This window comes from Anopheles merus, chromosome 2L (genome assembly GCF_017562075.2).
Source record: "Anopheles merus strain MAF chromosome 2L, AmerM5.1, whole genome shotgun sequence".
NCBI classification, from domain to species: Eukaryota; Metazoa; Arthropoda; class Insecta; order Diptera; family Culicidae; genus Anopheles; species Anopheles merus.
Window position 1 is genome coordinate 4,661,586 of NC_054083.1, and position 13,945 is coordinate 4,675,530.

Below are 13,945 nucleotides of genomic sequence, written 5' to 3' on the forward strand. Positions count from 1 at the left end.
AAGTACAACGTTTTTTCGGTGACCTGCTATCGCTTGGTAAAACTTTCGTGTCGGTCCGTACGCCTCTCTGGTTTACTCGAGTTCCCGCATGTTTTGCTCTTCCAAAGCATGCTTCTTGGAGCGATGAACTCGTTTCTCTTCGCGTCTGAGCCGTGAATATTCCTCTGCGCATGCCCGCGTGCTATGCCGTCGCTGCATTGCTCGGTATGCAGTATTCTTACGTTCGGTCACTTGTCTGCATTCATCGTCGAACCAGCCAGATTTGGTGTTGCCACGACGTGGTGGGAGTATATTTCTTGCACAGTTTATTATTTTTGTTTTTAGAGCGTTCCACCTCTCGCTCGTAGTTTCATATCTGTTTTCTGGTAGTAGAGACTCGTCTAAAGCGGCTTTGAATTCCTGTTGGACAGTAATGTCCCTTAGAGAGTCCGTGTTAAGCCAAGGCTGCGTGTTTTCTCTGCCCCCATTGGCACGGGGGCGGGCGACTCTACAACGTATCACTAAGCCAACCAAGTAGTGATCGGAATCGATATTGGCTCCTCGATATGTTCTGACATTTAACAGACTCGACTGTCGTCGGCGGCTTATTAACACGTGGTCGATCTGGTTGAAAGATTCTCCATCCGGGTGCGCCCACGTTATTTTGTGGATGTCCCTCCGCGCAAATTTGGTACTTCCTACAACCAGATGCGGCTTCGAGCTGCGGCGAACTGGACCAATCTACTACCATTATCGTTACTGTGCTCATGCAGACCGTGACAGCCAATAATTCCCAATAGTACCCTACCGACAGGAATACCGACAGGCGCTTACCACACAGGAATAATTCCAAGGCTTAAACACTGCCTAACGCTTTCCTGGCTTCGTCAATGTTTCGTAAAATTATAAAATTTAACCGGTATTTTTACAGAAAAGGATCAAAATTAACGAAAAAATCGACAATGATGACATTATGTTTCCTTGCGTTTTAGTCATCATGTTTATATTTCTTCGTAAAGCTACCTTTTTTCATGAAATAAATCAATGAAATTTGTACTTGTTATAATAAATATACACCATATTGGTTGGATCCTACGGCTCGGTCAAGGACTGTGTAGGAACGTGGTCAAGTATTGTAGAACGATTTGACAAGTAGCCAAAAGTTCGTTACAGCAGTTTGACATCTAAGAACCCTTTTGGATTCAAATTTAATTTGTCATTAAAATGATAAATCGGTCTGGTTATCGCAATCAAATTATTAATTATTTAAAAAAAAATACAGGAAGTGTATGGATGCCTCTAGTAATATTACATTTTTGATTGTATGATGAATTTTCAAGGGCTCTCTGCTGTCAAATGGCATCCAAGATGGCTAAACCGATTTTGGCTAATATTTGTCCTTGTTCCTACACTGTCCTTGCGGCTCGGTGAAGACACCCCGATGGCAGTGCTAAGCTTCGGTGCGTAAAAGAGCGCTACAGCGCGAGGCGCCACGGTACGGCCTCATTGTACGCGGCATTTCCATGCCATCTGCCGATAAGGCCTGTGTCGTACTGGACGGCCCGTGTTTCACAATCTGGTACACCTTGATGCTGTTCCGCCGCCTGCGTCTGGATGGATTGAGATCCGCCCCCTATCTGGAAGGTTGTTGTTGTTACTGTCTCCGTAGGCGTCGGTCGATTTCAGCGCCCAAACGGATGCCTTTTGCGGGACGAATTCTTCTCGTGCACCATATCCACCGAGAGGCACCATCATTTTGGCCCACCACCACCAAACGCTTGCGTGCTCTTGCGCCGCAGGTTCATCAGTATCGCACTACCTGACAGGCAAAGAGAGTGAAATTTACTGGCGAGGGGCATGTAGAAACAGGGAGAAGGGGTTCGGTCGAATTCGTATTATCCGCCATAGTCGAATGGCAGTGGTTATTTCCCGAATTGAGAGTAAGCGCGGGCAGCGCTCTCTCGCCTGCCTTCAAATTAGGGGAACTAGGGGTAGTTTCGACACCTTAAGGTTTTCCCCTGATTGCAATACTTCTGCCAATGTAAACTTACAAGTAGATATCGAAAAAGCTTTTTTGATTTATTATGTACCATCTTACGAGAAACTACGGTTCCTGGATTGATTTTGATAACATTTTGCTAAAAATAAAAAAATGTATTTTTTGTTGTGTCACGACTGCAGTGCGGGTAAGATCGACACCTTGTGGGGTGATTTCGACACATTGGTTTTAGCTGTTAAAATAAAAAACTCTGATGGCCTGTAGTTTTCAATGGAGTTCAGCAAAGTATTTCGTACCAATTTTATTAAAAATTAACACAAAACCTTATTGAAATATGCGAAATAAATGAAGCTAAAAGCAAGAACAAAAATTTCATTACAAATAGCATCGGACCAGACTCCATATAGTAGAAGCTGCGGAGGTAGCATCTGGTTTACGGAATGAATGGTTAAGATTCCTTTAAAAAATAACCTGGCAGCCATCTTTCAGTAATCTTTTTCTTTTTTTATAAAATTGAAAAGTGTTCAATTTTATTTTTCTCTGCCAACTCGAAAGCCAAAAGTCGAACATCGGTCAATGTGATTCCAAACCAGCGACTATTTTTTTCTTAAGTAAAGCCTACCCGGCTTAAAGTCAGCCTAAAATACGGTCAAAGTCATAAGAATATTAATTTTCATAAGCCTAAACCATAAATAAAGTACATGTTTTGAGTCCGAGTTTGGCAAACGTTCTGTGAGAGAATACAATTCATTGACACAACACATAGCAATTAATTGACTACCACAATCCAGCCAAAAATAACGCACCTATACTGATAACACCCATATGGCAGAAGAGAAACATTTCATTCATTGCGCTTAACGCTAGTGCAGGATTGTCTTTTTAAATTTTGGCGATTAGCTTCCCACCAATCACAAATCTCTATCCTTACCTGGCTTCACGGCTCAGGTGTTGTACCGTTATCTCTTTGACTGAGAGAGTATGGCTGGCGCTATTATCACTCACATAGACAGAATGTGTGTGTGTGTGTCCATACTAGAAAGAAGCAAAAGAGAAGAGAACGCCGTTCTTTACCGGATGAAAAGAACGCTGAGAGAAACAGATTCAGATTTTACCTGCTTCCTTTGTACGTACCAAATCAGCCCATCGTATGAAAGAGAGCAGATGATCGTGCGTTCCAGACTAGATCGAAAAAAAACGCTGAGAGAAACAGGTTTAAATTGAACCTGGATGATTTTTTTACAGCAAACTGGCTCATCAATATAAAGAGAGTAGAATGTCGTGCGTTCTAGGCCGGATCGCAATAAGCACTGAGAGCAACCGGCCCAGCACAGATCGCCGAGAACGGTGAGAGCAGCCGGTTCAGATCGAATCGATAAGTTCGTTCATAACAGTCGGTTCAGGTCGGATCGCAAAGAACGATGGGAGCTACAGGTTCTGTTTGAACCTGCTTGGGTTAAAAATGAGGATCGCGGTCTGGATACTTGCATACTGGAACGGATCGCACCTGGTAGGTTCGGAACGCAACGCGCATCACTAGTAGAAACCAAAACACGCTCGCGCCTCCGCGTAACTCCGCGTATATCCCCATGCCTCTACATGCCCCTCGCCTGAAAGTCGCACACTTTTTCATTCTCTTTGCTAGTAGGGTGTCTTGTATGACCTAATAACCCAGCTAGCAAAGCCGAAGGCCTTTGTATGGGAGCCATCGCGCTCATCAAGGCTCACTTTTTCGCGCGCATAAAGCAAAATGTGTGCGAAGGCGAAAAAACCCGAAAGCGCTTCGTGTGGCCCTCTCTCGTGTTTCTAGTTTTATTCCCTCTTGCATGTCATCACTCTCTCCCAGTTTTTCGGATTGAAATGAGAATTCACTCTCTTGATTTGGTTGCGGCAGTCTAGCTGCTTCACATTCTTTATTCTATTCTTTTTGCAATTCCCACAAGAGGATTCACACATGTGTTCTCACATACTTACATACACACACACGGTGGTTGGAAGCCTGGCGCGACTGTTTCCAATTCTGTCTTTTCTTCTTCCCTCTTCACACCGCGCTGGCGCCCGTGGTGGTGCGCGTGTTCAGCCTGCTTGGTTCAGGAAAGATGTCATCAGATTTGGCGCGCCTCAACCGCGATGTTGTATGAAGGCTGTTGATGAAAATACACAATTAATAGACACACTTTGTTAAAAAGATTACACTTGATTTAAAGATGTGATAAAATTGCCTTTGTGCTTGAGGATCAATTGAACCTTGAACGCCTGTGCACACAGTGTCGCAATTTGAAGAGATTTGGAGAACAGCTAGCGGTAGCAGCACACATCTGAAACTTGTAAAGTGCAATGTTTTATTTAGAATAAATGTCACATAGCACTAGACACTTAGAAAAGGACACTTACCGAAACAATTAGATGATAAAAATTCGTCCTCCGATGAAGCAAAAAGAACACTGCGGATGGTGCAGTACGGGAAAGTGTTTTACGCAGGAAAAATAGTTCACGCAGCACACAAACACACACTCTCATGTCCACGGTTCAGAGCACACTGAAGTCGCTCTTTGGCTTGGATGGAAAAGAGCAAACACCCAGATGAGAGCGATGGAAGAAAATGACTTGTGTTCAACAGGGATGGGTAGAATCAAACACACGAAGTGTGCAGGAGAATTCTCTTCGTGTGGCAAGAGAGAATTGACTAGCACCCTGATGAGCGAGAACCCAACAAACGTTGTAGAATGTAGAAATGAGATAGGAATAGTGAGCGAAGGCAGTTTTTGGACATGAGGGGGTTGAAACTGAGAGAAAAATGCTTCGGTTGCTACTTGGGCATTGTTGAGACGTTATCAACAGCACTCTTTCTTTCGCACGCAGTAAATTATTGTTAATAAAAACAAGCGTTTTTTAAGCTATCTTTAAGTTAGAATTTTATTGAGAGACGCTAAAAAATCCGTCACTTGTCTCGGGCTAAGGCGAAAGAGTGAATTTTCTTCTCTCCCGTAGCCCTGATCGTAAGCCTTCGGGAGTACTCGGCCCGATCAGTGTTGGACGTTGTCCACACTAAGCATTTACCATGCCGCCCTCTGTCGTCAATTACAGGGATCAACACCTTCTGTGCGAATCGGTTGTTAATAATTATTAACACTCTCCGCCAGTGTTTGCGAGCCACGCAAACATTCTGATTCGTCCGATTCGGTATTGTCTCTCGGTGCCTCCTTTTCATGTCCGAACGCAATTCTAGCCTCATGAGATGACCTGACTCGTGTTTCGTTTGGCCAGCACTATAAAACACTTCATTCCTCATTTTAATTATCTGGTTGATCTGCCCTGCTTGGTTGTTCACCCCTGCCTGATTGCTATCTTTGGTCAAAGGAAATGGCGGATCACATTTTGCTAAGCAAATAGCGGCAAATAACTTTTTCAGTTTTAGAAATACGTATACATAAGCTAAGCACGAAATTATATCACCTTGTTTCACCATGGTTATGACATTTAAACAATTACTAAATGGACAACTGAAAGCGTGTTTGTTTTGTGTGTTTTCTCCTGAACTATTTCACTTCTGCACTGACCTGTTCCGAATTTCCTCAGGAACTTTTACGTAGTTAGCATGCATGAATTGGACAGAGAATTAACACATGCCCTTACAGCCTACTTTCACCTACACTACTACACTTTAGCGCTGCTTTGTTCCGACTTGCCTCAGGAACAGTTTTTATCAACAGCGGGTGTGTTTCGCAGCAGTGGCGGATTAATGGCATCGGGGGCCCTAGGCGGTAAGACGAGTTAAGGCCCCCTATAAATGGTAAATGGTGTTCTGGATTGGGGGGGGGGGGAGGGGGTAGCGGTACTGCACTTGCTGTTGGGAGATTTAGCAGTCGGTGGGGCCCCTACGATCATCAATCACAGGCTCTAAAATTTTTGTTGATTGGGGGGGGGGGGGGGGTGCATATGATTCGCCAGCCTCGGGGCCCCAACATCCATCCTTCCGAGGCCCTTGTCGCTAGTACTCTGTCTATACGGCATTCTATAGAATGGCGATCTACAGGGCCCCTAAATCGGCGGGGCCCCAGGCGAGCGCCTAGTCCGCCTACCGTTAGATCCGCCACTGTTTCGCAGGATACTATACACTTGCCGGCTTGCAAAACACACATTAACAATTGTACATTTGTTCCTTATATAATTTATCCCGCTTTATTCACGTGGTTTTACAGTGGTTCCGATTTGCCTCAGGAACAACCTTAAACTGTGAACGAGTGAATGTCACGAAAAAACTATTTTTTGAAGGATTTTTAGAATGTTGAGACGTTATCAACAGCACTCTTTCTTTCGCACGCAGTAAATTATTGTTAATAAAAACAAGCGTTTTTTAAGCTATCTTTAAGTTAGAAATTTAATTGAGAGACGCTAAAAAATCCGTCACTTGTCTCGGGCTAAGGCGAAAGAGTGAACTTTCTTCTCTCCCGTAGCCCTGATCGTAAGCCTTCGGGAGTACTCGGCCCGATCAGTGTTGGACGTTGTCCACACTAAGCATTTACCATGCCGCCCTCTGTCGTCAATTACAGGGATCAACACCTTCTGTGCGAATCAGTTGTTAATAATTATTAATGAACACAACTACCAGTAAAAGCACTGATTAATGTACAAATTTCTGCATTGTATTAAAAATTAAAATATAAATAAAACTGCCTAACATGTCCATGTTGCTCAGCTTTCCCAACTTCAAGTGATACACGTTCCAGCCAAAACCAAACCAACCCGTGCCGTATCTGACGTGTGTTTTCGAAGACGACAAATGTGAAATTGAAATGGACAGTGTACCAAAAACGGCTTGACTTGTTTGTAAGTGGTATACAAACGTGTTTTTCAAATCGAGGATTGCTAGTTGACTGTGGACAGTTGTTAATTGGCATGGAAAACCCTCTAATAAGATCAGTTGATCTTGATGTCCCAGTCTCAAATAACGAGTCTTAAAACATGCTTAAGAATACGTTTACTGGATGGTTCAAGCCAGGCATCTTTTAAGTCTTATAAGACTTATAATTACCTTCAGAACGTTTTAACGGTTTAACAACTTTAAAGACTCTTAAGCATCCTTAAAAGACATGTTAAAACAATGTGGCTCCTATTATTTTATTATATTATTATTGATTAATTAACATTATTCTATTATTAATTTTAACAGACATTCTTATAATCGTCTTCAGAACGTTTTAAAGCTTTAACAACTCTAAAGACTGTTAAGCATCTTTAAAATACATGTTAAAACTATAAGGCTTAGTATACTCATAGTAAAGCATTCTTTAGACATGTTTAAGTGTAAAAGCTATAGGAAATGTTTCTTGGGCTGATACCCCCTCCCTCCCGTTTGTTTCCTCTTGCGCTGGATGCGCGGATTAGCTGTTCCTCCTCTCTCGCGTTTCTTTCGGTTTGCTCTGCGCTGTTGCCGCACTTTTCGCGCTGCGCTGGAAACCCCCTCCCGCGCGTTCTTTTCGGTTTGCGCAGCGCTGTTGCCGCACTTTGCGCTCTGCGCTAGACACCCCCTCCTCCTCGTTTCTTTTGTTGCTCGCTGTGCGATTTCGTTCACTTTGGTTTGCTGCGTAATAAAATCGCATGCATCGAAATAAAACTTAAACACATCAAACTCGGTTGATATTTTAACACTTTATTTCAACTAAAGGCTCAGTTCCACACATAGCTAATCACAATCTTGTCACAAAACCACACATATATTTGGTAAAAGTAAGGCTCAGCCCTCTACGTTACATTGGAGAAGCGTTATATTCCATAAAATATTCCCAAGCAGCATATTTATTACAGTTTTGTCCACGCGACCGGTCAGTGTACATTACTTAAATAAACAAAATTTTAAATTTCGATGAAAATAAAAGTTATTTGCTTTAGCATAAATCGATATCAATAAGATTATATTCTTAAATTACAAGTAAATAACAGATTTAATATTTTTCATTTTTGTACTATGGTTTATGAAAAATAATCTGAAAGAAGTTCATAAAATTCCCAAAAGCTTTCAATTGGAGCAACATCACATACGATTAGAAAATTTTGAATATTTAAAATATTTATAAATAAATTGAATAAATGAAATAAAATTTATACCAATTCAATCTATGTTTCCAGCCATTATGAATAAAAATGTTTTTATGTGTGAGGGATCTATTTTAAAGTTAGGAAAATGAGGTTAATAAATACTTGTATGTTTTTGATTATTCTGCTTTATCAATAGCTGAGCAAATAAATAAATAATCATTTTTTATTATTAACCCATTCACGTCTCATACGTCATCGAGTGCAAACGTCCTTCCGATTTCGTCCACAGTATTATCGTCGTGATTAGTCTCCACTATTCGGTTTGATCACTTCCGACAGTCGCCACATAAACTCAACAGTTTCCCAAGTATCTCCTGCTTCAGTGAATTGTTACACTCGTTATAGTTCGGTAAATGTTCGGGTGTCAACGCATTTCATAATGACCGATATTTGCGTAACTTGTTCGCGCCCTGTGACCTCAGATAACCCGACATACACGTGTGATGGTGTTTGTAAACGCCGGTTCCAAACCTCCTGTATTAGTGTTACAAGTGTCGTGTACAAGGAACTCACTAAAACAGACACACAGTGCCTGTGGTTTTGTTTGGATTACCTAGAGTCGCGACGTACTGGTCGATCCTTGATGATACAAGAGCTGTCATCTGCTCTTTCATCTCTCAAAGAGCAATTAGTAGAGGAATTTGAGCAGTGTGTGGTTTCGGCTTTGGACGAAACTAAAAAAGTGTTAGCCACTGCACTTGGTGATATGGTTCCTCGAGCAATAGCCCAAACCCATTCCACTCCACTTGCACCTTCAACGTCACTACGCAGACCATCACTCACCGCACACACAATACATCAACAAGACCTGTCCAACACATCGAAGCGTAGACTCATCGATCGTTCACCGCCTTCATCGAATGTGATCCCTGCACATCTTTCGGGTACAGCAGCACCGCCAACATCGTTTCACCCTATTTTGACGGTACCCCCAGCACCACCAAGATTTTGGTTGTACCTTACTCGTATCGCTCCTTCAGTATCCGAATCCGAGGTAGTGACATTCGTTAAGGAACAACTCGGGACTGATAACGTCATCATCATCAAGCTGACACCGAAAGATCGTGATACTGGCACACTAACATTTGTATCCTTCAAAGCTGGGATGTCGTCAGCACTAAGGGACAAAGCACTCTCTCCGTCCACTTGGCCATGCACTATAACCTACAGGGAATTTATTGATAACCGCAAACAACAAATAACAACATCGGTTTTACGCGTGAAATCTGTCATAACCACTACCAACAATCATACACCAATAGCATCACCGCTGGCCACTGCTCACACATCCAATTTTTAACCCACACATACGATCCCTCGACATCAATAACTACAACAACTGAGAGAACTCCAACAGGATATGTCAATCGCAATAATCGCTCGTCGATACGCAACACTCTCACGATCTACTATCAAAATGTGCGTGGCGTTCGTACAAAACTGGATGAGTTACTTCTCGTGCTCAGCGATCACATCTATGACGTCATTGTTTTTTACCGAAACGTGGCTAAACGAACAAATACCGTCTTCGCTCTTCTCGGGTAACAAATACAACATTTACCGTTGCGACCGCTCTCCTAATAACAGCGCACACTCATGTACTAATTGCGTGTGCTACGGATCTGATCACCGAATTGATTACATCTCCAGCCAATATCGAGATGGTCTGAGTAAAGATTAGGATGCAGAGAGTATCTCTATTTATAGGCGCCATTTACAGGGTGCTCGAGATAAATTTGATAGTTTCTGAGGGAATAGGAAAGAAATTTTTATCAAATTTATGTTAAACATAAAACAATTTTTTTTCTACAAAGTTGAGCTTACCATGTTAGCCACATTTTTTATTCGAAGTACCCCCCCCCCCCCCTTCCGCGTCGATGGCCGTCTGCACCCGCTTCCGGAACCGCGCCCAAGACGGACAACCATGTCTCTGGGGATGGCCGCAAACATGGCCTTTATTCTGGCCACCAGCTCCGCTTTGGTATTGCAGGACGCCCTGTTAGGATTAAGGTTCCCGCTCAACTGTGCCCCACAGAAAGTAATCCATAGGATTAAGGTCAGGGGAGCTGGGTGGCCAAACGTCGGTGCTGGTGTATCGGTCGAAATTGGCAGTGAGCCATTGGCGTGTTTTTACGGCCGTATGGCATGGTGCAGAATCCTGCTGCCAAACGTACGGCCGCCCATTGGCCACCGTCTCAATCCACGGCTTCACCACGGTACGACGCGTACCGCAGGTCCTCATTTAACGTCACCTTGACGGTGCTCGGGGCCACGCCAACGTCTCGCGCCAGGGCCCGGATGCCGACGCCGGGATCGGCCGTCGCCCGCTGCTGCAATCCGGCCAGGAACGCGTCGGTCCGCACACAATCCGTCCGCCTGCTATGCTGTTTGCGAACAATAACACAATCCACGTCTTCACCACACTCCTCGAGCTGTACACGTATTGTTTTTACGGTGTTCAGCGAACACATCGCCGCCTTCCGAATTTCGGCATTCGTATGGCCGACACGAACCATCATAACACACTTTACGCTATTGTACAATTCGGACGGGTTCCACATATTTACGGAGCTAGACATTTTTTACACTAGTTCGCACAACTTTTAGCAATCGAATGACATATCAATCATTTCGATAAGTCAACTCAACCCTGAGATATAAACCCAAAGGCCAGGTGTCAAATTTATCTCGAACACCCTGTATATCCCGCCAGGTATGATAGCAAATAACGTATTGTTAAATAGCCTTAGCGATAGTATTGATGCGGTTCAACACCGCCTAAAAAGAAACGATTCAATGTTTTTGTTAGGTGATTTCAATATGCCTTCTATTGTTTGGACACCCATTGAAAAATATAATGTTTCCAGTAATGCACACTCATCAAGCAACGCTCAACATAATGTATTTTGCGACATAATAATAGATTGTAGTCTCCGTCAAATCTCAGGGATCAAAAATAGTTTGGGACGTCTAATAGATCTGATATTTGTTAATGAAAGCGCAGTTGATATAAACTCTCAGGTGCTATCGGCTGTAGCACCTTTACTTAGACCAGATGATTATCTTCCTGCTTTAGAATTCTCGCTCTCTGTAAATATTCAAAAGGCTCCGCGCTCAGTATCGTCAAATATACGTAGATATAACTTAAAAAAAATGGATTACTCTAAACTTTCAGCTATGCTTTCGAATATTAACTGGTCATTCTTAGATACAGATATTTCAATTAATGATGCGGTTACTACTTTTAATGCTAATATTATCTCGGCTTCTCCTTTCTGCTGTCCTACCAATAAACCTAACAACTTCCCTCCCTGGTCTGACTATACACTCCACTCCCTCAAAAGAGATCGTAATCGCACACTACGTAATTATCAAGACATGCGAGATCCTCATCATAAGCGCATATTCAAATACGCCTCTAATGCATATCGCATATATAACAGGGCTTGCTTTAGATCTTACGTCCACCGAGTGCAAGCACAGTTTAAAATTCACCCTAAAGCCTTTTGGGGATATGCTGATAAACGTCGTAAATCTAATGATATCCCTTCTCATCTAATTCTTGGCAATCTCTCTGCATCCGGTACTGACGGCTGCTGCAACCTTTTAGCTGAACATTTTTCAAGTCTGTATGCTGAATCAATCAAAACCAAAGCATCAATCTCTAATAGCACTCACAAAACGCCCACCGGTGTAACCAACGACAGTAATCTAAACTTACACCTTAGCACAGTTTTACAAACAATAAAAAATCTGAAACATTCATATAATCCCGGTCAGCATTCCAGCAGCAGTATACAAGAAATGCAATACTGTGCTTGGTTCTCTCCTATTAAAACTGTACCGTATATCCATTAACTCATGTTCATTTCCGGACACATGGAAATTAGCTCATATTACTCCTATCCATAAGAAAGGTAATCGTGCAAACGCTACCAATTATCGTGGAATCAGCATACTCTGTGCAAGCTCCAAAATATTTGAATCTATAGTTCACTCACATATCCTCTTTATTGCAAGAAACTGCATTGACCTCAGCAACACGGTTTCTTTTCTAAACGTTCTACCTTGACAAACCTTATTTCCTTGACTTTCGTTATCACCTCTAGTTTAGACAGCGGTTCTCAGGTTGATATCATTTATACTGACTTTAAAGCAGCCTTTGACCGCATTTCTCACCCTATCCTTCTTGCGAAGCTATCCAAAATGGGTTTAATTGACTCACACATTCGCTGGCTTGATTCGTTTCTCAGCAATCGCTCTTTTCGTGTTAAACTAAACTCCTGTTTTTCCAAATCCTTCTCATCCAAATCGGGAGTGCCTCAAGGTAGCGTGTTGAGTCCTTTATTGTTCGTTTTATTTATTAATGATGTTAACACTGTCATTCCACACGATTGTTTTCTTTGTTATACAGATGACCTAAAGATTTTTAAATCTATATCGTCTGTTGATGGCTATGTTTCGCTCCAAAACACCCTCAACCGATTTGCATCATGGTGGTCATCGAACCAGCTAGTTGTATGCCCCGAAAAATGTCATGTCATGTCCTTCAGTCGTTCACGTTGTCCCGTTACGATTGCTTATAGCTTCGAGGGTATAGCAATAAATCGTGTACTCTCGGTAAAAGATCTTGGTGTAACTTTCGATAGCAAGTTATCATTCCACGATCACATTGACGTTACCGTTAATAAGGCTCGTAAAACAATCGGTATGATAGTACGTTTTTCAATCCGCATAACCGACCCTCTGTGTTTAAAAGCGTTGTATTGTTCGTTAGTAAGACCGATTTTGGAATACTGTGTTGTTGTTTGGTGTCCCAGCTCATTTACAACGATTGACCGCATAGAAAGAGTGCAGAGATCATTTACTCGGTATATTGTCAGCAAAATGCCCAGCTACACGTCAGATACCCTACCGGACTATGAGCAAAGATGCCATCTGTTGGGTCTGGACTCATTGGAGAAACGCCGTCACATTTCCCAAATAATGTTTGTTGCCTCGCTCATATCTAATGCTGTGGATTCACATTTCATTCTTTCATCCCTGCATTTCTATGTTCCAATTCGTTCCTTACGCCTTCGTGCTCCTTTATTTGTTCCAAATCGACGCACTTCAGTTGGTTTAAATGACCCTTTATTACGTGCTGTGAGATTGTTTAATTCCTGCGCACACCTGTTTGATCATCACCTCTCCTTACCATCCTTCCGATCCATCCTCCGAGCAAATTTTTAATAAGTTTAGTTCATAGGTATGTTGTTAAGAATTCAATTCAGACAGCAGTTATGTAAAATAAATTTTACTTAAGTAAACATATATTTCGGAGTAGGAATGATGTGAACGCTTGCAGTTTACATAATAATATGCTAGCCTAACCCTTACCAAATATTGTACATATGATGGCAATGTGTGAGACTATAGTGTCGATTATCTGATTCAAATGGAAATGTGTCAAACAAAACCGCGCTGCACGAACTGAAACGAAATCGGTATTATACAAGCTTGTTAGAGACTTCTTTCGTTGACTTGATACATTGCTACCAAACTGATCTGAAATGGATTTGATTGTCAAAACAAACTGCAACGCGTAACGCATGAAGTATCGTACCAATTTATAATTATTTCTACGTGTGGCATATTAATGTTCTTTAAATATGTTTGGCAATGTCATGAAAAGTAGCGCTTGTGTTATGATTTTCTAATTTTTGTTTATTTTGTTATTCCCACTCTTTTTCCAGTGAATATTTACAAAAAAACCCTTTTGAATGTAATTACATGCAATTCGTGTGGTTTAAATATATGTATTTAGTAGTTAAACCGTAAAACAAAACGATTTCCGTAGCTTTAACCTGACGGAAAGCTGTTGGACAA

General features: G+C 42.1%; 1 protein-coding gene and 1 long non-coding RNA gene across 49 annotated transcripts in view; one reads left to right on the forward strand and one right to left on the reverse strand.

The window, feature by feature from the left end:
• Positions 1-13,945, forward strand: part of LOC121593718 (sodium channel protein para) — a 155,455-nt gene that overhangs the window by 41,972 nt on the left and 99,538 nt on the right. The window lies entirely within an intron of this gene.
• Positions 4,012-4,664, reverse strand: LOC121593721. The gene is made up of 2 exons (XR_006004832.1): positions 4,373-4,664; positions 4,012-4,296 (listed from the first exon to the last, which is right to left on the reverse strand). It is a non-coding gene; the product is annotated as an uncharacterized LOC121593721 (long non-coding RNA).